General features: G+C 45.1%; 1 protein-coding gene across 3 annotated transcripts in view; it reads left to right on the forward strand.

The window, feature by feature from the left end:
• The window catches only part of NGF (nerve growth factor), a 54,987-nt gene that overhangs the window by 20,748 nt on the left and 8,868 nt on the right, over nt 1-25,371 (forward strand). The window lies entirely within an intron of this gene.

A 25,371-nucleotide genomic window follows, 5' to 3' on the forward strand; every position in this document is an offset into this window, starting at 1 on the left:
GTGTCCTTTCCTACCATTCCCAGAATTCACAGGCACCCCTTGCCTGTTCTAGCAAAGTACATTCATTTGAGGTTCCTGGTCCAGACAGGAAAAGTCAGCAAGATGGGCCGGAGGGAACATCCTATCCCACAGTGAGGAGACAGGGTTAAAATCCCACCATAGACCACAAGTGTGCAGACTGCCAAGGCATCAAGCCAAGGGGACTGAAAAGGATCTGCTCCCCAAACCGTGCCCCTGGCATGGACTGCACCTGCCGGAGGAAAGGGCTCTGCCTGAGATGATTCTGTGTGGTCCTGACCTTAGTAGCCCCTGCTGGCCAGAGAAGAAGAAGCTCACAGTAGTGCCTGGGGGAGGGGCAGCCCTTGGGGAAAGAGAAAGGGAACACTCTTGTCACCCACTTTCCAAGACTGCCTAGGGACGGCTGAAGTGTCTGTGGTCTGCAGATGAGGAGATGTTTCCCTTATTGACATTGAAATAATTAGCTTGTTTAGCTTTCTGTCTTCGTTGTCCAAATATTGTTCAATAAAACATCTTATTGCTGATAAGTCTCCAAACATTACAGCAAATAGGGAACTCCTGCCAGGGCCACGGATGCATTTCCAGTCACACAGAGCACCACGCCAGAGTGTTTTCTTTACGGCCACATAGTCACCTGGCTGGTGTCCCCTAACTGTGGCTCAGCAGTGACTGCTTGTCCATCTCAGGTGAGGAAGCGTCACTGATAAAGAGTGAAGTATTCTTTGTGGTCAGATCCCCAAGTGCATGGGCGACACACACAGTGGCATTGTTTCCTTGACTAAGTCTTGTTTTCCATGTGTGGGAGGAATTCCAGACTTGAGAATTCTGCATCCAGACTTCATAGATTCTATTTTTTTTTTCTGATCAAGACAACACGACTAATGATAAGGAATAATACCAGCCTGGCTTCCATGCTCCAAAAGGCATGGGGTCAAAGCATGACCTCCGTGGGGATTGGAGAGAATCCAACAGCAACTACTGTCTTCTGCTGTCAAGTTGGACCACAGGCTCCACCAGACCAGCTTTCTCTCGGCTTCTGCTACATGAGGTAGAGCAGATGTGCCTGCCTGCTAATGCGCTGGAGGATGGAACTGTTCTCCCAGCTTATTGAAATCAGATGCACACCACTCAGCACGGCCCTGCAAACAGATGGTGGCTCCATGCAAGCACCATCAGAAAATTACAAGGGCCGCGCCTCCATCTTTTAATGCTCTGATGACTGTAGGGTTTTTTTGGTTTTTGTTTTGTTTGTTTTAAACAAGCAAGCAGGAGGAAGAAAGGCCTTCTCCTTTCTCCATGCACACAGTCTGAGGGGCAAGACCTCTGTCAAATAAAACACTTCTAGATGGCTAAAGCAGCACCTTTGACCCTTGATCTAGTTTCACTTTCCATGGTTGCAGTCATCTGTGGTCAACCACAGTCTGAAAGGATTCAATGGAAAATTCCAGAAATAAACAACTCAGTTGTAAATTGCATGCTGTTCTGAGTAGCTCGATAAAAATATGGCTCCATCCTGCCAGGATGCCAGTCGTCCCTTCTGGCTGGTGTATCTATACTGTATGGACTACCCCTACCTGTTAGTCACCTGGAAACTGAATTGATTATCAGACTTACTGCTGAGGTGCTGCCATGAGTAGATTCAGCACAGGGAAGCCTAACGTAGTTGCACAATGCCGGGCCATTCACTTTGCTTCGTCTTTCATCTCATCATGCAGGCTTTATATGCAGCACCACAAGAAGTGTGATGGGGAGGGGAGTATTATTATAATTTTTATTTTACTTTTCGATACTGTTGGTCCCCTACTAACTTCATTTATAAGTTAAAGGTTTTCATAATTATATAAGAATATGAAAAGCATGGTGTGTAGAGGGTACAACATTACTAATAGTTTAAGGCTGCTATGAGGCAGGAAGTGGGTGTCTCAGAACAGAAAAAGGATGATTACTGGATAAAAATTTGAATATGATAGATAATTCTGGAATATGTCCTAAAAGCTAGTATTAGTTATCTTTGCATAGAAGAGATTGGAATAAAAATCAATATGGCATTGGAATGAAAGAAGTAAGTCTAATGGAGAAGTTTATGCTTAATCATTGAATTTGTAACTTGCCAATAAAACATTCTGAGATTGTGTGGAACTATGTAAAGTATTTAATTTTAGTATATAAATTTAACTCCAAGAAATTTTTTATCCTAAAATGCTAAAGAGGCAACAAACTAATTCAATAGCTCCAAATTTTACAATTTAATCTAAGTTGTTTTGAGTTTCTTTTGAGTTTTCTAAATTAAAAGTATGTAATCTGGATAAAAGGTTGCTAGAATAAGTTTACTAATTGATTGGGATTGGAGAGTTACATAAGAAATCTGTTAGTTCCCTTGTTTTCATGAAAAGTAAATAAGTCAGGCTATTGTGAGCATTAAGTTAGGTAATGCATTTAAAATATTTACCTTAACAACTAATGCACTGGATACTGGAAACTTTTTAACTGTTTCTTCTCTGTTCTCTCTCTCTCTCTCTCTCTCTCTCTCTCTCTCTCTCTCTGTGTGTGTGTGTGTGTGTGTGTGTGTGTGTGTGTGTGTGTGTATTCACTATATATTTCATTTTTACCTTTTACAAAGATAAAACCTATCTCTTTAAAAGAAAACGTGTGTACAGCGCGTGCATGCCTACCCATCTGTGAGTGTGGGCATACACACACCTCAGCATGCTTGTGGAGGTCAGAGGGCAACCATGAGTGTCAGTTGCCTTCTGCCTTGTTTGAGACAGGCTCTCTGGCTGCTCACTACTGTGTGTGAGGCTCAGTGGCCTAGGAGCTACCAGAGACTCTCCCATCCCCTCCTCTCATCTTGTTGCAGGAGCGCTGGAGTAGAGGTATGTGCTACCTCATCCAGCTTTACCTGGGTTCTGGGCATCACACTGAGGTCCACATGCTTATATGGCAAACTCTTTACCCACTGATTTCCCCTCAGCCCCCAAAGGAGTTTTCAAAAGAAGGAGACAGGAGAGCTTCGGTTATCTTACTTTCTGAGTCTACGAGATAGATGTGCGTGCACAACGAGCATCCGGGGTCCTCTCGGCGCTGTCAGTTCTTAGCTCTCTTCCCAGATGCTCTTCAAGTTATGCTTGAGATGGCATGGCAGGTAGTGGGGACTGGAGATGACCTTAATAGTCACCCCAACATCTTATAGATACTTTGCCCAATGTCACAGGGAGGCAGAGAGGTGAAGAGCCCCAGACCTTGCTGCTTCTCCATCTTTCCGCTCTAACATGCGGTCTTGCTCCTGGTTCATCTGTAATGATGCTGCCTTCCTCTGCTGTGCCCTAAGTGCTCTCATGACGTCACACAGGCAGAAGCCCACCCCTAGCCTTCAGCAGGTACTTGACAATGTCTTGGCCACTCCTCTGATGTGCCTAGGTAAACGCTGAGCAGTGCGGATGGGAAACTAAAAAAAAAAAAAAAAAAAAAAAAACCACGAAGACCCTGCCCTCAAAACATTCCCAGAGGCTTACCAGGGAAGGCACAGCAGGGCTGTGGGGGTTTTTAGGGAGGGGGGACTTGTGCACTTTGATTTACAGAAGAAAAAACGTGAGAAAGGAATTGCCCAGTGAGCTTCAGGGAACTAACACTTCAGGCTACTTACCCCAAATAAAGTTGATGCCTTCCCTTGCTTCTTTTACACTACTTGTACTTCCCTTTAAGCTGCAAATTTCTGTAGCAGCCTCCTCCTCGCACTCATCTGTCCAACATGAGCTATCTCAAATGCCGATATATACGCTTTTGAATTTAGCTTGCCCAAGCCTAGCGCTTGATTCTGCCTCTCAACCCGGCTTCTTCCCCAGTGTCTTCCGCCTCCGTGAGTCTGCCCTCCCCCCAGCTAGATGCTGAGATGCCTGAGTCTCTGATTCCCTTCGATGTCTCATCTCTGGGCATCGCAGCCCATCAGAAGCTCCCACTGGCCTGCTTTCTCCAGCATGCCCCATGCACAACGTTCTCCTCTTCACCTACAGTGTCATTATGGGCCAGATCAGAGTCGCCGCTCACTCACTGCCGGAGCTGCTTCCGCCATCATGTCATTTGCTTCCCATTCCGCATGCTCAGTCAAAGTGTTCCCTCTAACTGACACATGACACGTGACACAGCTCCAGCCTGTGTCGTGTTCTTGCTCGGTACCTGTTTAGGGCTTCCTTCCCTCCTTCGTTATAAGGTCCAAACTCACCCAGGACTACCACGCCCTGTAAGAGCCAATCCCTCTTGCCTGTCAGGTCTGACCCCTGACCGTTTTGCCTCCTCATAACCATTACTGCACAGAAAGACTAAATCAGCACTTTTCCCATTTGTAATCCTAAAATGCTTCCTATACTTTGCTTTTTCCAACAATATCGCCAGCTGGCCTTTTGCTGTCTGCTGCTTTGTTTCATTTGCTAGAACTTAAGCTGCCTCAGAGCTGAGAAACTCTCCTGTTCTATTCACAACTGCATCCCATCTCTAGGAGAATTCCCTGGCACATAGTAGGTGCTTAACATGCAAATGAGGAAAGAGTGAGTCCACAAATGTGCTTTCTTTCCTACCATGATTCACTTGAGTGACCCGTGCTTAGTAAATGCCCCTCTTTGGTCAGTGTCATTAGCCTCTGTAATCCCTGTGGTTTCAAGCATGGTGTGCCTGTGGGAAGTGTTCCTTATGCATCTGTTGGATTATATTGAGAGCTTGTCATGTACCAGCGACAAATTGTGGCTTCAGTGTAGAGCACACTGGGTTATAACATTGTAATGAAACACATGACCAGAGCAAGCTGGGGAGGGAAAGGCTTATTTGGCTTGCACAGGCACATGGTAGCCGAGCAAGAAGTAAGTCAGGACTGGAACTCATATTGGTTAAGAACATGGGGGGCAGGAGCTGATGCAGAGGCCCACGGAAGGATGCTGCTTACTGGCTTGCTCCTCGTGGCTTGCTCAGCCTGTTTTCCTACAGAATCCAGGACCATCAGCCCAGGGAATGGCACCAATCACTAATTAAGAAAGTGGCCTACCAGCAATCATATGGAAGCATTTTCTTTTCTTTCCTTTTCTTTCTTTCTTTCTTTTTTTTTTTTTAATTATTATTTTTGAAACAGGGTTTCTCTGTGTAGTCTTGGCTGTCCTGGACTCACTTTGTAGACCAAGCTGGCCTTGAACTCACAGTAATCCACCTGCTTCTGCCTCCTGAGTGCTGGGATTAAACACATGTGCCACCATACCTGGCATTTTCTAAAATGAGGTTCCCTCCTTGCAGATGACTTTAGCTCGTGTCAAGTTGACACAAAATTAGCCAAGACACAAATCATCTGCAAGAAGCATTGTACCCGAGTGTTAATTTTTAAAAGGGTAGTCCCAGGGTTACATTAGAACCCACCGCTCTTGATACAATAAACAAAACAAAATAAAACAAAACAAAACAAAACAAAAAAACCACCCAGCACAAATAGCCTATCACATGATTGAAAAAGTAAGAGGCAGCTGGGTTGGATAATAATCAGTGCTGTCTGCAGTGACCTTCCTGGGCTTGAGCATGCACAGCCAAGCTCTGGGGAAAGAGATGTGACCAGAGAGTTGATTGGATCTGAGCAGCCAAGGTCAAAGGGTCTGTCTTGAGGGGGAAGTCTATGCTATTTGTCTGCCACAGAGCCGTGTAGACAAACCACAGTGAGTCAGTAGCACCCGCTCCTGCCCATTCCTCTGCGCATCACGGGGAGTTAGACAACTTGGCCCCTCGGCTTCAGAGTCATCGCCATCTGTTTGTGTGACAGGTGGGGGTTCCCACGCAGGGTAGGGGAGACTGTGATGTAATAAGGTCTTCCCAGTTAACTGGTTCCTTCCAAAGGAGGAGAGAGTGACACAAAACTCACAGTTACGAGTGGAGCCAGAACACAACACGATGTATCGGGAATCACTCTACACTTTTATCTTAAAATCAAAGCTTCTTGTTAAAAGAGGATAGGACTTAACTCTGCGTTCCGCTATTTCCTCAGGCTCAAATACTTAAATAGAAATAATTCATACAGTGTGTTGCTGTCTGTTCATATTTTCTCCTGGTGACAATAGAATGTATTTTTGGCTTCCCAGGTCACCAATCAGTTGTTTGGGGAAAGATTTGTCATTTAATTAAAAAAAAAACCCTTAGCATCTGGAAGACTTGTTTAAAAAAGAAAAAAACAAGTCTTTTTTTTAAAAGTCTTTTGCTGTTGTTGTTAACGAAAAAAAAGAAAGAAAAGAAAGAAAGAAAGATGATCATTCATTTGAAAGATAAATGAGAGAATGAGAGAGAGAGAGAGAGAGAGAGAGAGAGAGAGAATGTGTCAAATAAGGCAAAGAAGCTTAATATGGTGGGTCGTTTTGCTCCTGCTGAGCAGGTCTCTGCCCACCCCTGACCCTTGTCATTGGCAACTGTGCAGACAAGCCCACCAGAACCAAAGCCTATGTAGGGTTACAGAAAAACAAACTGCAGTTAGCTCACCCAGGGGTCTGGGGCCAGCCGTCTGCTAAGAACTCCGTCAAGCCCAATTGAGTGCTTTAGGACAAATGACATTTAAAAAATAAAAGTATGAGCCCAGTGGGAATAAAAAAAAAAACGGCTTGTCCAGAATTTTTAAAAATATGCATCAAGGACTCAAATCATTACAACAGGCAAAAGCAGAACTTTCTAAACCAAGAAGTCACTTATCAAAGCCGCTTAAGTGAGATAAGAAAAGTACACCGGTCCTTACTTCATACTGACCTGGCTTAGAAGGACAGGCATTCTCTCTGTCTCCAGAAGATCCTAAGACTACAGTTCTGTGTGTGCGCCTGTGTTTCCCCAAGCTCTGATCAATGCAAAAAGGCATTTTCTTGGATGATTTAGATTACTGTCTAAGTGAATTGATTGGTATACTGACTCAAGTATACATTACCAATTTTTCATTACAATGAAAAAAAAGGGGCTGGAGAGATGGCTCAGAGGCTAAGAGCATGGACTACTCTTCCAAGGGTCCTGAGTTCAATTCCCAGCAACCACATGGTGGCTCACAACCATCTATAATGAGATCTGGTGGCCCCTTCTGGCCTGCTGGCTCACATGAATACTGTATAATAAATAAATAAATTTTAAAAAAAAGAAAAAAAGGCCCCATATTGAAATAAGTTTAATTCCAAGTAAGTGAAATCTTAGAGGCCCGGTGCCAGCTGGTGCATGGGAAGCTCTGCTCAATGAAAGGCATCGCTAGCCCAGCGATTTCTAAATGTGTTTGACTACAGAACTAGGGTGAGCAATCTCTCCATTACTGCAACAAAATACCTGACCAAGCAGCTTAAAGGGAAGAATGACTTATTCTCATTCAAGATTCCAAAAATACATGCTAAATTCTAAGGTTAGTTAGAGCCATCGCTTTGGGTCTAAGGCAAAGGTGTCACGGAGGTGGAAGTGTGAGGAGGAAGAGGAAGCCAGCAAGCAGAGAGATCAGAGACAAGCTTCAGCCTTCTAGAACATGCCTCCAGTGACCTAGTTCCTCCAGCCAGGTCCTGTCTCTGGAACTTTCTATGACTACCTAATGGTTGTCATCGAATTATGAATCCACTCATGAGTTAATCTATTCATGGAGGCATTGCCTTCCTGGTGCAATTACCTCTCAATGATAGAACCTTTCCCTTAGGGACCAAGTTCTCAACACATGGGTCTTTGCGGAAGATGCTTTATATGAAGCTCATAGCAGAACTTCTGGTGTTCCAAGCATGGGAAACACTGGTTAGACATTCCTGTGATGTCAGGGCCTAGGCCCACTTTGTGTTGTCCATTCATTGACTTATTACATAGACGTTTCTTAGCGTCTACAGGCCAGATCCTGCCTAAGACATCAAGACAAAAAAAAAAAAAAAAAAAAAGGAAATGCCAAAGTCCTGGCTTTGCTGGTAGCTGTTAGTATGATGGGAGAAATGAACAGTTGCACAGTACCCGCATCGTCATATGATGCAGGCTCTTCTGATGGCATCATTTACCATCGAAGTGCTTTGCTAACTATTTTCACCCCCTCCCCTACCGTTCCCTTGGGTTCCCAGCATGGGATGGCTATATAACAGGACATGTAATGGGTCCTTGTTGACTGACTCAAGACTAAACTACTCAACTGGATGGTCTAATTTTTTTTTAAAGTTTTGTAATAATAAGAGTCTCTCTAAAATATTGGTATAGTCCTGTGCCAACAAGACTATGGTGGACCACAAAATTATTGAGTAATTCATTGGCGCAACTTTTTTTAGCAGCCATCTTAATGCCACAGAAGTAACAAAATCAAGGCATGCTGGCCCCACCCCCACTCCCAGAGGACAAGCCACAGCAAATGGAAGTTATTACTCTCCGCCGTGGACACAGCTGAAGTGTTAGACCTTAGAGCACACAGTCAACTTGACCTTGTAACCGGAGAACAGCCAAGTGTCTGAATTTACATATGGGCATCTTGGGAATCAAATGAACACTTAGCTCTTCATTGTAGAATTTAGTGCAGATTAAGGTTAGCCACAATTGGTAACACTTGGGGAGTTGTTAATTTCTTGCTAGCAATTTCACTGTAAACTCCCTACATAAATTTCATATTTGTGCTCGGCATTGTCATCCAGATTTTATGCACATTTATTTGATTTATATACTCTTGGCGGTTTCTAATTGTGCAGCCATTAAGCACCTCTGCTGCTTTAATGACTTGAGAATTCTTCAGAGCCACAAAAAAAAAACAAAAAAAAAAAAACTTAGTTTCATAAGCAAATGAGAACGTGAATGAGAGAAGATGCTTCCCCTGGCTTCCCTTAGGAAATGACAATGTGGCATTCATATTATCTGTGCTACTGACGTGGGGTCATGTGATTCTCTATGAGGAAGTCTGTAGAACCCTAGGCCTTACCCACTAGAAAACACTAGCACCCCTGCTAGCTGCTTACCGATGTGAAAGAATGTCTCCAGACATCATAAAATGTCCCCTTTGGGGTGGGAAGAGGTGGGGGGAAAACTCTCTTGGTTGAGAATCGCAAAAGAAATCCTGCTAATTAAACTTACCAATAATGTGAAGTTTTCATTCTACGAGTGGTCCACTGTTCTGTGCTGAAAGAATGGAAAGAGTTTCTTTTGTTTGTTTGTTTTTGTATGCTTTAGAACTAAACAAACCTCTCTTCCTAGCCTTTGTGTCACAGAACAAGCTATCGATCTTCCCAAATCTCAGTTTCCCAATCTATATGAAAGGCGGAATGCCTGCTCCAGAGCTGTCGCAAGCAGTAGTGAGCCATGCCCTGAAAGAAACGACCTAGAATGACGCCTGCGAGGTAGCAGGAATGCATTAAGCTCCCAGGGTCCCTTTCTCCTCCTCCTGCTGCCCTCCTTTCTCCTTCCAGCCCTTTCCCTGATGTCTGGAATGAACACAGCCAGATTCTATGCCCTACAAATGTCTTGGTGGTTTACTTCCAATTTTCCCTTCTATAGAACAGATCTGCAGGAGCTAATATTATATCCAAACCTTATGTGAGCTTTGGAGAGCAGAACAGCCTAAGTCAGCAACAGATACATGAAAGTCTGAACCCACAGCCCTTTGCACTCGTGCACGAATATAAGCAATGTGTCCACACACGTTGCAACCATTCTCCAATGACTCATTCTCTACTGAGTGTGATGAGATTATAACTTGTCTAAACAGAGGCACAAGCGCTGTCTTCTACCCAAACCCATCTTAAGCAGTCAAGTAGACGTGGTTACCCACTGGGCAACACTGCCTGAGCGTTTGCAGGCTGAAGCAGGCCCAGCTAGGCACCATGGGGAGCAGGCTAAAGGTGGAAACATTTGGTGCACTCCTGAGCTTGGGGGACCCAGAGAGAAGACATATGGAAAGTCTTATGGACCTTATTTTCATTATGAAGGCATTATAACAACATCACTAGCCACTTGGAGAGGGAGGGAGGGAAAGGGTGGGGCTCAGCCAGACCTCTCACACTCAGTACAACTGTTTTCATTTATCCATCCACTTCCAGGCCGGACTCCTATGTGCACGTGGTTTCCTTGGCTGCCATGATTTCACACATGCTCTCCTCTGTGTTCTTGACTCTGTACTAGATTACAAGTGCCCCTTTGTGCTTGTTGTCCTCACAGTTTTCATATTTAGTGACGGCGCAGATCCTCAAGAAAAAGATGTTCCACGAAGTAACTAGCTGCCCTTTGGTTGAAGAATTCCTGGTGTCTGGTTACGTGATTCAAAATTTCTAGTGAGGAAAAAAAAAGAAAGAAGAGCAAAACTTCTTCCCTCTGAATACAAAAATCTCAAAAGTGGAGCTGGAGGGTAAAAACCACAGACATCCTATGTTTAAATATGGAATTATATAATTATTTTAAAATAAACTAATTATAAAAGCTTGCTGTGGAATGTTACAATAAAATATGTATGCATGAAAATATAGAAAGGCCTAAGAAATAAAAATGTACTCATAGCCTTTTAACTGTTACCTTTGTTTCCTTTCAGTCTTTTCTCCATAGGCATCTACCTAGATTTAGTTCAATTATAACATTTTCAAGACAAGGGTTACTAAGTGTTAAGCTGCAGAGCTACTAGTCTACAAGGCAGTTAGTGAGCAGATCTACTTAGGAAAATAAAGTGGTCATGTTAGAGTGCAGAGGATGGGTGGTTGTAGGCTATTGGATCTCTCTCTCTCTCTCTCTCTCTCTCTCTCTCTCTCTCTCTCTCTCTCACACACACACACACACACACACACACACACACACACACACACACACACACACAGCACTCTTATCATTGTGTGTGTCGTGTAGCAGGTCATCTTTCCATTCTTCCTGCCAACAGGACATCTCTAGAAGCCCCATTCTATGGAGTCTGGGCGGGGCTGCACACAAAGTCAGAATATAAGCGGTCTGTGAAGCACAGCCAAAGTTACCTTGTACACTCCTCAGGAGGGTCTGGGCTGGGGCGTAGCACTCGAAGTCCAACAGGCTCATTTTATCTCCATTATGGAAAAGGGCCATGATCTTCAGCTGAGCACCAGATGAAGTAGTTGGCTTGCGAAGAGACCATGTTGTCTAAAACACACAAATCTTTAATTACAATATCCAACAGAATGAAGGTTTTAATGGGAACTAACTCTAGCGGAAGAATGTATCGTACGGATGTATATTTGCATATTCAAGCCTTTACCTCCAGCATTTATTGGATGGGATGACATGGCATGTTATTCTCTCTCCCTCTCTCCACTCCCTCTCCCTCTTTCTCCCCTTTTTCTCCATCCTTCCCTCATCTTCATTTCCTCTTCCCCCTTCATGTTTATTCTTTATGTTTCCATGTAGTTCTGTGCACACAAATCTGATTCTATAAACAGAGCTGTTACCTTTATCCACCTCATACAGGTATTAACTCCTCACAACCAGAAGTTTGTGGTCCATGGCCTATTCTTTATGCTGAATGTCAGTACAGTTGAGGCAGCATCTGCCTCTCGTTTAATTCTGCCCACGCATCCCAGGTATGTCTCCTGCAACAGTGGAGAGAAACTCTTCTCTCTTACCTTATGGATGGCTTTGCTAAATATGTAATATCCCCAATTCCAGCCAGTTCTGACTCAGGTCACCTTCCAGGAGTCTCAACTTCCTGGTTGGCCATTAACATTCACCACTCGGGGACAGAAGGACAATGGGTCCTGGGAAGATCTTGTACTTCTCTTAGCCCTGAACACCAGTGAAAGGGCCATAGAAATGGCAGTGGCTCCTGAGATGGCCTCTCTGCAGCCCTGGCTCCAGCAGCCTGCATCCCAGATTTATGGATGGCACCTGGTAAAACAGTGATGCAAACCCAACGTGAAATCCAAGTACATCCTCATCTATCTCTGTTTGGATTTGGTTTTGAGTTTTATTAATGACAGTGGATTTGATTAAACAAAGTTTATATAGTAACCAGCTCCAGCTGGACCCAAGCATCAGTGGAACCCCCAATTCCCCTGATGTCCTTTGGTCCTTTCCGCTCATGACTTCTTTCCAAAGCATTCGCTCTGAAGCTGATAATGGTGAGGTCATACGATCTCATTTATTTTGGTCCAGTCTGGCTCATCCAGCCCAGAGGCCCCGGGATGAAGGGCTTTTGTGTTGGATGTGCTGCGTGTCTGTGATGTGGCCTTGCCCTAACCTGTGTGATGAAATCAGCCTGTCAAGGCAATACTATCACTGGGTTTGGGCTCAGATTTGGAATCTGCCCAGCAGAACTCATGCTGTTCATTGAAATATCACCAGGGTTGGCTTGTAAGGTTACCAGAAGCTGATTCCATGAAACTTGCCTTTGTTGGCAGGGCTGTTACTCATTATGAATAGTTGTGCTTACCTACTCTTTGGGCCTTTTCTCTGGGGCCACTCAGAAATCACATGTTAGCAGCACAGGCTAAGGAGTGTGGCTCTGTTTAGAGTCTGGGTAGTGGTCTCTCCCTCTCATCCCTCTCATCTTCAAAGCCAGTCCTTTCTCAGTCTGTACTCTACTCTCTTTTCACTATTTCTCTGGAGGCTCTTTTAGGATGCTCTTCTTCCTTTGTTCCTGTCCCTCTGCCTTTGGATGTCCCTCTCCACTCTTCTTTAGAGTTGCCTACACCCTTCTGCCTCTCCTCTCACCGTGCTTGATGTTGTTCTCTCATCCCCTTCTTAATTGCTTCGTGTGTGTGTGTGTGTGTGTGTGTGTGTGTGTGTGTGTTTACATGCATATCTGTGCACAGGCATGTAGAGGCCAATGATGGATGTCAGGTGTCTTCCTCAATTGCTCTCCACCTTGTATTTTGAGGCAGGGTCTCTCACTGCACCTGGAGCTCACACATTGGCTAGACTGCTGGCCACCAAATCCCAGCGATCCTCCTGTCTCTACCTCCGCAGGACCAGGATTACAGGCACACACAACCATGAACGCAGGTTTTTATATAAGTTCTATGCATCCAAAGCCATGCTCACGTGTGTATGCTTGCACTTTGCTGAAGGAGACATCTTCCCAGATCTCTCGATCATTTCTTACTGTTGCTCCCTCCTGCTCTTCCTGACTCTTCAGTTTCCTTCTAGGATCACGTCAGATTTCCTGAGGGTAGGGCACATATCGAATGACACTTTGATCTGATTCCATCTGATCAGGACTCACTCATTCTTGTCACTACACCCATCAGGCTCCAAGCTGATGGGAAATGAGATGGGCAACACTCCCTGTCGCTCTGATCCGGGATCAGTCCCAGCCTGACCACTAAATAAAATCAGCAGATCCAGTACCAGGGCTAAATCCAGGGCCAGCATTAGTCAGGTTTCCCATGGTGTTTGTGAGACAGGGCCAAGCTGTATGATTAACGACCAGTGTGTGTCCTTCTGATGTCACTGCCAAAATGCCTTTGTTACTCTATAGGTGATGGCCACTTCTCCCTGCTACAGAGCCACTGATTGTCACCTTTGAATTCAGTGTTCTCGAGGCTCTAAAAGAAAGCCATTTCCAAGTCTCTCTCTGGTGGGTTTCTAGAAGCAGTAAACTGGTGGGTTAAATGAACTTCCAGAATTTCCAAGGCGAGTGCTTGCCATGAGCACCACTGATTTGCTGTGTGCTTAGCAGTTGGATCGCTAACATGAGACCACCCAGTCAATTCATTATGCCAAATCAAAATCTCCTCTACTTGAGTGGCCTGTGCTTTTTTCATGGTATGAGATCGCTATTCTTTTAGGAAAAGAGTATTTCATCTTTTAAAAGTGAAACCATCCACCTCTTTCTTGGAAAAAAAAAGTCTTACTGGGATCTAAAGAGTTCTTTTTGCCTTGTGATTTTCTTCTGTTGAAAGGGGGTGCTCAGCTGCAGAGAGCATGAAGCCTGGACAATTGCCTCCTGATTGAGTGTTTCACATGAACCAGGGGAGTAAATTCAATAATCCAGAAGGACCCAACTTCTGGTTTTCCGTCTGTCATTTGATATCTTCATGTTTCTTTCTATTTGGTGTTGTTGCTTTTGACTCGCCCTTCAAACCAAAGGCACTTCTCGGTGGTTTCTTGTTTTAGAAAGTGACAAACAGAGGGAAAAACTGTATGCCTTGGACTAAAAATGAGATCATTAGGATGAATTTCTATTCTCGTCGCCTGGAATTCTACTCTGGTTCTGATTAAGCACAACAAACATGCTGTATGCGATGCTTTCCTGTAAATGTGTGAGATGCTCTGCTATTGCATGTCCATGAATGGAAATAGTAACAGGCTCTGCTTGGCTCCAGCCTCTGACTTGGTCTTCACACCCAAAAAACCAACCAACAGGGAGTCGCATCCACAGCCCAGCACAAGTAGCTCGCACGTCTTTCCTGTGTTTTTCTTGATAGGCATGGAAAAGGTATTTTGTCAAAAAAAATCATAGGAGTAAATGAAACATCGACATTCTAGCTTTTGTAGAAGTCCCAGAAAAGAGCAAGTGGACATCCGTAAGTGGCCCATCTTCCATAACTATGTCTCTATGAGAATGGTCCTTCCATATCCCATTTCTGGCGGTTGGGGTTTTTTCAGTAAGGAGTGAATTTTTCTCTGGGCTCCTTCAATAAAAGACTCATGACAGAGAAGTGAGTAGCCACGGTGCTCTAGAAAACTGTTCTACTTTTTTTGTTTGTTTGTTTGTTTTCATTTATTTGTTTAGAAATTGGGTAAATTTAAGAAAAGAAACATACAGCATCCAACTTATCCATTACCCATACCACTGACTCAGAAATCAACACTCCGAAGGAACCTTGACTCCCTTGAGTTGGTCAGATGTGGGAGCAGGGTGTGGCAGGGCAGCAGGAGGCTGTCACTGAGTGCAGGAGTCTCTTTGGCTATAGAGTGGGGGAAACACTGATCTCGGAAGGTTTTTATTACTTTTACACAGGAAGCTCTTGTAAAGTGGTGTCTGGTAGAGACTACACCATAGAGACTACTTACCTTTAGTAGTGTTAGGCCTATCTGCCCATAACCCACTCTTTATGTCAATGAAGCACTTAACATTTTAACACACCAGGCTGTACTTGACTTTCACACCTATAATCAGCTTTAGGCCTTCAGTGGCTCTTTGGGGGACCTCTGTCCCCTCCACAGACTCTCTTCCCACAAGCCCCAACTCAAACCCAATTTTGGGGCAGTCATTCATTGTGACCAGAAGGAACAAGTGACAAGAAGGAGAGTCCAGGGCAGCTGGCGGCCACTGCTCACATGAGGGTGGAAGGGCCCAGCCTTTACTCGCAGGGAATTGGCACCCCTGTTTCAAGTGGGAGCCAATTACTCCCATGGGACAGTTACATTCTGGAAAGACGGGCGGCATGATTCAAAGAGAGATTTTTTCTTTCTGCACGATCCTAAGTGCAAGATTTACTTGTCTTCAAATAGGAAAAGCCTCACGGTGGCCTGTAAAAATTGAGCCCATACTTTTAACAATTGTGTCAGGCAAAAGGAAAGCCCTGTCTCACTGTGGAGAAGCCAGGGACATAATTCTTCATTTGGTTTTTTACAATATTTGTGTTCCTATATTGTGTCTATATTATAAATCTCATGGCAATTATAAGTACTAAGTTTTTAAGGTAAGTCTAAAGTTTATTAAGGCCTAAACTGAAAATTGTTGTAAGATATGTATTTCCATTGAAAGGAAAGAAGAAAAAAGAAAGGGGGAACAAAAGGGAGGGGAGAAAAGAGGAAGGGATGTAGAAAAACACCAGTTCCTAGAAGGAAGCTGTAAAATAATATAATGGAGTGTATAGGAAGATAAGAACATTGATTTTATGGGCCTCACTTGATTCACCACTCATTTGGGACTCACATGGACCTAAACAATGCATTGAAGCGTTCTGCAAATAACTAACTGACCCCAGGTGTTGACTCTGCCCTTGCTACTCATAGCTGGTCTAACAGAAAGCCATGGAGAATGTTTATCAGCGTTTGATCGCCCCAGAGGCTTCCTCATTTTTTGGAGATGGTGATCGTGACCATAGTGATGGCAGTGGTGGTCTAGCAGTGATGGAGTTATTGATGGTGGAGTTGAAAATATCAATGGCAAAATGTTGGTTGGGTGGTGGTTGCCTTGGTTACATTTCTCATTGTTGTGAAATAACTGACAAAAGTACCTGATGAAAACAACTTAAATAAGGGAAGGAGGGTTTACTTTGCCTTAAAGTTTCAGGATACAGTCCCACAGGGCATAGAAGTCCAGGGAAGCATGAGGCCACTGGTCACTTTAGTGAGGAAGGAGAGAAAGATGAATGTCTGTGCTCAGCTTGCCTTCTTCACTCATTGCAGCCTGGAATCCCATCCCATGGTACAATGTCACCCACACAGGCTGATCTCAATTAGCCTAATCTTGATAATCCCTCAAGCAAGTTTAAAGACTTGTCTCCTAAGTGATCCTAGATCTTGGCACATTTATAACCAGTATTAGAATACATAACAGTGGTGATTGGGTGTTGATGGTCAAGAAGTGTTAGGGTTGTTGTTGGTGATCCTGGTGCTGATGCTGGGGGTAATCATGGTCCTGATGCTGGGGTGATCCTGGTGCTGATGCTTGGCTGATCATGATCCTGATGCTGAGGTGATCATGATGCTGATGCTGGGGTGGTCATGGTGCTGATGTTGGGGTGATCATGGTGCTGATGCTGGGGTGATCGTGGTGCTGATGCTGGATAATCATGGTGCTGATGCTGGGGTGATCGTGGTCCTGATGCTGGGGTGATCGTGGTCCTGATGCTGGGGTGATCATGGTCCTGATGCTGGGGTGATCATGGTCCTGATGCTGGGGTGATCACCGTGCTGATGCTGGGGTGATCATGGTCCTAATGCTGGGGTGATCATGGTCCTGATGCTGGGGTGATCATCGTGCTGATGCTGGGGTGATCACTGTGCTGATGCTGGGATGATCATGGTGCTGATGCTAGGTAATCATGGTGCTGATGCTGGGGTGATCATGGTGCTGATGTTGGGGTGATCATGGTGCTGATGTTGGGGTGATCACAGTGCTGATGCTGGGTAATCATGGTGCTGATGCTGGGTAATCATGGTGCTGATGTTGGGGTGATTATGGTGCTGATGCTGGGTAATCATGGTTCTGATGCTGGAGTGATCATGGTCCTGATGGTGGGGTGGTCATGGTGCTGATGTTGGGGTGATCATGGTGCTGATGCTGGGTAATCATGGTGCTGATGCTGGGATGATCATGGTGCTGATGTTGGGGTGATCATGGTGCTGATGCTGGGTAATCATGGTGCTGATGCTGGGTGATCATGGTGCTGATGCTGGTGGTCCCAGCAGCCAGGCCATTGGAAACAATGCTGCCATGCTCTGTGAATCTGAATAAGGGACCTAATTTACATAAGTGCTATGATAGGTTGAGATAGGGAAAGGGGAAGCACTTGGGTCTTAGAACTTCATGAGAAAAAGAACACAGAGAATGTTCCGCACAGTTCTTTGTGTGGGGCCACCTCATGTGCTTGTTGAGGTCATTCCGCTCCTGGGGACAATTGTAGGCAAAATAAACATGCTTAGGCATATGTTGTTCTGCTGCCTGTAAAAAATATGTAACTTTGTCCAGATTTTATTTTACTTTTTCCTCCTTCATTTTTGTTTTTTATTTTTTAAAAAACCCTAAATCCTTGTTTTGGGAGTACAGAAATCTGGCCTGTGAGAAAAAGCTAAAAAAATAGTTCAACAGTCATTCAAGCACCCAGGGACCAGGCACGGAGCAGGAGTAGAGAACCTTCGAGGAGCAGCTCTCTTAGCAGACAGGCCTGGTGCCAGGAATTTGGCTGAATCACAGAGAAAGGATGGAGGTGCTAGCAAGTGGTTTCCACTATCATTGTACAATCCCCAGCAGCGCTCATACGTGTGCACTGGGCTTTCTCCTCCCGTGCTCCTGTCCTGGGTTATAACTAAACGATGACTGATTGCCCATCCCACTGGATTGCATTACATAACCAGTGGCCAGACTGGAGTACAGCTTTCTCCGACGCAATGCTGGACAAGAAAAATAAGCAGGCTGGAAATAAGAAAGGGGTTTGCTTTGTTCAGCACCTGTGTACACTTTTGCAACGAGGAGGCAAAAGGAGACCAGGATCTCAGTCCCCCAGCAGTATACCTGTCAGCCCACAAACCCGATGTGCTCCTGAGTGCACACCATCAGTGTACTCAATATCCAGAATTTGTGGGTTGGGACCATATGTTATTTTCCAATATAATGTGAAATAATGATTCGCTTTGGCTGAGTAAACTAGAGTAGCTGTCTGAAGAGGTCGCCATTCTGCTCAGTAAACATTCATTAAATGCCTACCCCAGGACATCCCCACGGGTACAAATACACCTCAACTCTCAAGAAGTGGGTAATTCAACAGAACCCCAAGCTTCTAATGACTGTGGCTCTGCATGACTCTCTCCAGTGCGCTCTGTGACTCAGTTTCCCTCTAAGGCAGCAATTACCCCAAGCAAAGACGTCCCCAACTTTACAGGCAAGTCCCAGCCATCACTCCAGGTCACCTTATTCACAGCACCGCAGCCATGACTGAAGCAGCTTCCTCCCTCTGACTGGGACAGAGCTGAAGAAAGCGATCCTTTCCAAAGCAAGCGTCTCTGTTTTCCCCTCAGCATCCTCTTAGCAAATGACTGCCGCTCACTGCCACATGGCTGCAAATTCCGCCCTGCAGTCTCTCAGTCCCAGGGAGCATGCGTGTGGCCAGCCACTCCAGTCACAGCTGGGACACAAAACCACAGGACACCCACCCACGCTAGGCCAGATAGGGACCTAAAATGGACACTCTGCATCATTTCTCTTATACACCACGTTCTGACAATACTTCATCGCCTTATCTTGGCCAAGTGTCAACAATATAATTATAAAGAAGACTAAGTGATATTTATTGTACTAACTATCTAGTGCAGCGAGCCAATTGTTTATTCTGTTAATCCTCGACACTCAAGGTAGAAGTGATATTTACTCTATTTTCTTTTTGTTTTTGTTTGTTTGTTTTGTTTTGTTTTTTGAGACAGCACTGAGAGGGAAACAGCTTCAGGCTTCTCTCAAGAACACTGAATTTTAGAGTCTCTAGCCTCCCTGTAAGGCTACAGGCTTATGCAGGTGCTAAGGCAAGATAGTTTCTATTTCCATGAATCATAATCATGCAAACTAGCTCGTTAGGAGCCACAGCTGAGTGGTTTGTGTGTGTAGATGGAGTGTGGAAACTGTCCTTCTCTCTGGAATTTCTAACTCCCACAACATTCTAGGTCCCTAGGAACAGATGCGCTCTGTGGCTTTCTTGCTAGTTCTGGAGTGAATTTCCTCAGTAGAGAGTTTTCCTTTTGTGCAGGCTGTCATGGTCAAACAGCCCTAAAAAGAGAAACACTAGATGATGGGGAATATTCTAAAACATAATTACATGAGAGTCACGTGACTTCAGCAGACAGCAGGTTTTCCTCACCCCTGACCTTTCCCCTTGAGAGGTTGAGTTAGATGACTCTCCTTAACACAGTTCAAGGATGAGCATCCAAGAGCCTTTCTCTAGTGTAAACCATTCACAACTTGGGACTGCAGTGTTTGAAACCAGACACAGGAAGTGGCTGAAACGGCAGCCCCTCACCCTACCCCCAACACCCGGGGAATCAATTCTTCATTTCCAGGACTGATCTTAGCCTGGGGTGACTGAGGAACTCCATGTGTGGCATGCCCAGGCAAAGCAGGCGGATATCTATTTCATGCCTTCAGTCAGATTTTCTGGGTGTGAAGTCAGCAGACAAACCAGGAAATGTCAGTGCAGAAGAGTTGAGGGGAGCCGCTGATGCTCCAGGGCTGTGAGGAAGTGTCCAGTGATGTATTTGGTCCCAGGCATTTGTGATCCCTGTTTTCCTGAAGTGGGGTAACTAAGTATAATCATTGCTTGTGGTGAACCCACAGTTCAACTTTTTAAACAGAAATGCCCGCAGCATGGATACTTTACCCATTAAGGTAGCGTTTTGCTAGAATCCATACATTCACGCTCCCCCACCCGGCTCTCCACTAACTTTCCCTGATAGAAGGAAGGGCTGCCTGGCCTTTTAAAAGCCACAGAAACCTCCCTGTGTATCTCTTAAGCCGGGCTCTTTCCTGGTCTTTCCAGACCTATAGATATTTAGCTTAATTCCTGGAGTTACATCTGACTTGCATTAGAGTCATCTGTTGTAACATTTCTTGTCCTACTGCTTGGAAAACATGCCACACACTGAGAGGAAAAGGCTAGCTCAAGAAGAACTGAGGATGTGGGCTCCCATAAAGCCAGTGGAATAAAGGGCTCCGGGCTGAGTTAACATTCTCTGGTGCCATTTTCTTTTCATTCGCATCTTCAGTCCCAGGTTGTCATCCGTGACCTGCTGTGGCCTGGAGACTGTTACTATTGAATGTGAACTTCAACTTCAAGCAACCAGAGTCTCCTTTATTCTGAGTACTGCTGTCTGTGCATAGTTAGAAGCATGGAACAGACCAGGCAAAGACCAAGAGCACAGTTGAAAGCGATCTTTTTCTTGTGGTTTAAGGATCAGCCAGTTGGAACCAAAGAGATGTTTTCTTAAGGTTGCAGAGCAGCTTGCAAAAACTATTGGATTGTTTTTGGCACTCAAACCTAGATTATAGATCTATCATTAGCCTTACCAAGCTGATGGACTAGGCTATAGGACTGCTATTTAGTCCTTGCAAAACTATTCTGCCCTCAACTCTCTGTCGTGGAAGGCTGCTTTGCATTTAGATAACTTATCTACCCCACTAACGGCTTTGTAATTAGCCGTACTTTGAAAGCCTCTCTGTGGCATTGAGCATTACAGATCTCATGAGTTACTGCAGTCAGGTAAACAGATGCGGGATGCGGGCAGCTGCACACCATAGAACGCTACTCACAGTCACAGCAAATGCTCTTTCATCCCAAAGCTGAAGGGCAGCCAACCACAATGGCTTCTTCTTTGATCTGCTTGCCTCTGGGGAAATGCTGAGAGAGCTTTTGTAATTTACCTCAAGATCTCCCAAGGAGCCACAGGGCCAGTTCTCTTTAAGAAATGTGACAAGACACTTTAGAATTGTCAGCACCAGACCATTTGGTGAAAAAGAATAATAGTTTTGCTGAACCTTTGTGTCTTCCTAAGTCCTTGGTGCCAGATGCTCTATTTTCCTATTGGATCTGCCAAAACCACTAAATAGTTAAAAGACATCAAATCATCTCAAAGTGGTCCAAACTTAAATTTGTTTAAAAAAAAAAAAAAAGAACAACAAAAGAACTCTTAGTCAGCAAACCTTGCAGTCATATTACTCTCTAGAAAGTGCCTGATTAGGTTTAAGAATTAGAAAAACAGACTCGCAGCACCAAAGACCTCCACCACTTCTCCCTTTGTATGCAGGCTTGGTGGAAGAAGGGACAGACAGGGAGCAAAACTGAGAAGGATGCTTAGAGCGATGAAAATCACAATTAGCAGCACAGAAGCTAACTGCACCCCAACAGCATGCTCTTAATGCTGGGCCAAAAAGGAGATTTCCTGGCTCAGAACTCCACCAGGTAAAAGGAAGAGGGACGTAGCTCCCTGGCTTCAGAACCGTGTAAGCGCTCTGGGGTCTGGCCATTGCTTTGTTGGAGCACATGATATACTCTCTAAAGAGGTCCTTAGGGTCAACCGTCCCCAAATCTTTAAAAAGAAAATGTCAGCAAACAGTCCTTGAACTTCTTTAGTACTAAGCCACTGTGGCTCTAGTATTGAAGAGTGTGTTTTAAGTGGCTTGCATAACACTCAAAACAGAAAATGTCTCAGTTCACAGATGTTGTTTGTATCTAGTCAGCAAGGGCTTGCAAAGATGGCCTCCCCCAAATCTGCACGCCGCATCCTCGTATCTCCTTGCTTAAAATATGACTGCATCCACGTTTTGTATTTTCTAAGAGATATTGATTTCTTGATAATGAGTTTCGCTCAGCTGGCTCATCACAGCCACTGCCAAGCTTCCTCTTCCTTCTGAGCAGCGGTGACTTCGGAGCTGGCCTTACATTTCATTCTCTTAGGGAGCTTTTGAAAACTCGTAGGGAATGGGCAGCACTTCAAGCCAATGAAACTAGGCTTCCCCAGAGGCAGGACACAGGCAGCATGGTGGGTTTGTAAAGCTGGCCTGGTGAGTTGGCTGTGTGGCCAGGGTTGAGAGTCACTGCTGCAGAGAACCAGAGGGCAGTGGAAAGCAGAAACCAGGGGGCTGGACAGAGTCTACCATAGTCAAGTATGAAGGCCTTAGAGGGATGTCCACCACTCCCCATGCATTACCAGAGGAAGCAAAGCTGCTCTCAATTTCATTTGGATTGGACTTTAACAGTTTGCTATTAATCTAAAGCTCTCGATGAGAATGGACCAAAATGCTTTTTTGAGACTTAAAAAAATAAAATAAAAGGGTTTGTGGACGGTAGCGGGGCAGCAGCCAGAGAGCCAGGCGAGCAGCCCTCTTCCCAGGCATCTTCGGAAGACTATCCTTCAGCCCTAGAAGATGCTGGGCTGGTTGTTCACGAGTTCTAGAGTGAGAGGTCTCATGGAAAGTGACAGGCAGGTGGGCAGTTTGCAGCAGCAGCAGGCCATCTCTGAGTTCGTCCTCTTTGGCTTGGACCTCTTTATAAAGAGGATATTAGGCATGGTTCTCTAGCAGAACAGGACAAGTAGGACATAAATAATAAAGAGGGGTTTTGTCAGATCGGTTCACGCGCAGGTGCTGGGTACCCCAACAGTGTCTACCTGCTCGCGGGAGAGGTAAAGAACACAGGAACTGTTCAGTCTGTGAGGCTTGACTCCTCAAATCAGTGCCAAGCCAGAAAGTATGGAAGTCCCCTGGTGAGCCACAGTTACAGAATTCATTCATGTGAGTCTGAAGTCAACAGAAGATCACACAGCTGTGATAGACACACTTACCCTGAAAGAGGAAAGAAAAGGAGGTCCTCCCCACAGCTGGTTCCTTGCACCTCCTTATATCTGGGCCAAACCTTGACAGGTGCCTCCCACACTGAGAACAGATCTTCTGCTTCCGGTCATCCTCTCTAGAAGTCCCCTCGCAGATGTGTCCAGAAGGCTGTCTCCGTTTCCTAGGTGATTTTTGTGGCGCCCGCGCCACCGTGGTACTGAGTCGAGGGCAAGGGACTGCGGATTTAACTCATACACACACACACACACAGGCACACACACACACACACACACACACACACACACACACACACACAATAACACAGCGGGTCCGTTGTGCTAAGAGAGCAGCAGCTGTGACAGCGGTTTATTATTCTCGTTCTCCCAGAGTTCCAAAGAGCCTTCTTATAGGCAACAAAACAGGAATCCTCCTCCCAGGTGAAATCCCTCAAGAGGTGATTGCACACAGGAGGAAAAGTCTTGAGGAAGGGAGGGGAGCATTCTCAGAGCAGTAAACATGACTAGCTAACCAAGATAAACAGACATGGAAGCTGCTAGAAACAGGACATGAAACAGCAAGACAGGCAGGCAGCCTAGTCAGGCCTGGTTCCTACAATTTTCATCCAGTCAACCAAATATGGAGGAAGGCCAGCATGGAACCTAAATATTCTTAAACTTAGATGACAGGTAATAATATAATAAGCAGGAGTATTAAATCACAGGCTGTCTTATTTCAGTTACTCAGGATAGCTGCCCAGTACGTTGCATTTTTTAACAAGCTTTAAGATACTGCAGTACCATTGCTTTAATGCAGCAGACCAGGCCAGGGTCTAGCAGAAGCACGCCAGATTCCAATAGTATTTCAACTGTGCTCTGTAAGGAGCATAAGGCAGTCTATAAGTGAGCTGTGATCTATTTCCATACATTTATCAAAAGTGTGAGAGCCATCGGATGTCTTCTTAAGTAATTATGAGAACAGTTAGGGGTTTAAAAATAGGCATCCGTTTAGTTTGCTTGTCCCTGGTGCATTTGCATTAGAGATTGGCAATATTTAAATTGGATTTAATTTTAGAGCCCCAGCCTTCCCTAGGATGAGACTAAAGCAACAACACCTATAAAAATCAGTCAGTATTCTTGGCAAGAAATTCTCTTTCCAGTAGCAAACTGCTGTACCAGAACTGTATGAGAGAAGACCAAGGGCATGGAAGATGCTGGAAAGAGCCTCAAACATAGCCATCAGGCACCAGTAGGAGACTGTGTTCACCAAGGTTACCTGGGCAAGAGACTATGGATATAATGTCTAGGACTCTTGTGGTTGTGTATGTTCCATTCCCCAAGAGGGCAAGTATATGGAGAAGCTATGGAATATATATGCAAAAATGTATATATTATATAACACACACACACACACACACACACACACACACACACACACACAACACATACATACATTGCCAGCCTCTCATTCCAACCACTTAGATCAGCAGCAGGCATCCAATAGAGGGATTATCTGGAATATTCCCAGAGTTACTCTTCCTTCTCCACTTGTTCCATGAATTAAAAGTGTGCATTTGCTGTGTGTTGCGGGAAGCAAGTGGGCAGGCCACAGGAATGGGATCCCCAAACTCAGTACCCTCTGCTGATATAAAGGCCTATCACAAACTCCCTTCTCTCTCCGCCACACTCTAACCTTGTCCGACCTCCAAATAGCTCTTGAGCTCAAAGGCTGTGGAGCATCCATTCTCTCCAGTCTTCCACAGCGCACATCCTTAGGAACCCTGCTCAGATGTTACCCCCTCATGACTCTGACTAGCCTGAATGGACAGAACAGGTTCCTGGGTCCACGATGCTTCCCCATCAAGAGTAATGTACACCGAGACTGTCACACTAATTTAAATGCTTAGCTTGTGCTGGCCCTTCCTCCCTTCCAGATGATTTGCTATGGGAAACATCGTATGGATCTTATTTCTCTCTGTGTCCCTAGCACCTAGCACAGTGTCTGGCACAGGGCCTGAAATTTCAGTATTTAATTGGTGAAAATAAGGACATTTAATGTAAGGATGGAGAAAAGTGTTGCTCATTCGTAGTGTCTTAGAACCACAGAGGATCAGAGCCAGAGGGGCCTGTCATCTATTCCCGCAACTTTTCTTTCAGGTGAAAGACAGAGACACCCAGAGTGATGTCTTACCCAAGAATCAGAGGAAACTGAGTCAGAACACGGCTCTGTGGCTTCCAGCCTTTCAACCTGTGCAGTTCAGCGAAGCCCCCAACAGAAGGGCGTGTGGAATAGATGAGTTCCCCTCTTGAGTCATGAGGACGGTGATGTGCACCTCCTGCCCCAGAGCACACGTAACTCTGCATCCCCCAGGATAAGCGTGCCCTGGCATGGCACTGAGGTCTTGTCACACAAGCTCACCTTTCTAAAGAGCATTAGAG

Source organism: Acomys minous (assembly GCF_964271855.1).
Source record: "Acomys minous genome assembly, chromosome: 14".
NCBI classification, from domain to species: domain Eukaryota; kingdom Metazoa; phylum Chordata; class Mammalia; order Rodentia; family Muridae; genus Acomys; species Acomys minous.